We start from the raw sequence: 772 nt of genomic DNA on the forward strand, positions 1-772 counted from the left end.
ACTAGCTTACATCAGGCACTCAGACACTTTTCACGAATGCCCAGCAGAACACACAGACAGAAGCACAATCAGGACAGCAGTAGTTCAGCCAACTCACAGATGAGCAGCAGTTCTCCTGAATCCAGAATGTCACCATGATCGCTGGCCAAGATCCCACTGAGTGTATGTTCATCCAACCAGCCAACCAGCCCTTCAAAGGACACAACCAGCCCTTCAAATTGTACAAAATACAATAAATGTCTTTCTAGATAGGAAGTCAAAGCTGAAAAACAAAGAAGATGAGGAAAAAGAGAAGGAGCTCAAAATAAGACATGGGCATTTCCTTGCATAGTGCAAGGTCCTACAACCCTGGTTAAATTCCTAGAAATCAGTTGATAAGCGGAGAGCATCTACATCTCTAACATTGTCAAGAAGTAGCAGCTGACCCTCTCTACACCCACAATATGAAAACAAGCCTAGTATCTTTTAGGCCTCTTTGGCATCTGGAGGCAATATGTTCCTCATTTACAAATTTTGCTTAAGTCTATTATGTTGTTATTCACAAATAGGTCCATCTTGAATTGGGGCCCCCTACAACAGAAGACTTTAGAATCTGTCCAAATTGCAATACAAATAACTCCCATTAGTGTCCCTTCTCCTTGCCCCCAGAGAATCATTCACTGTAGAGGCTTTAAACAACCTCCTCTCATATCTCCTGAAATCCCTGGCCTCCCATGATGATAAGTCACTCACAGATTTCTGGTGTGAGAAACTGCTCTCCTCAGTCTCATGC

This window comes from Pteropus vampyrus, unplaced genomic scaffold, assembly GCF_000151845.1.
Source record: "Pteropus vampyrus isolate Shadow unplaced genomic scaffold, Pvam_2.0 Scaffold8, whole genome shotgun sequence".
Lineage (NCBI taxonomy): Eukaryota > Metazoa > Chordata > Mammalia > Chiroptera > Pteropodidae > Pteropus > Pteropus vampyrus.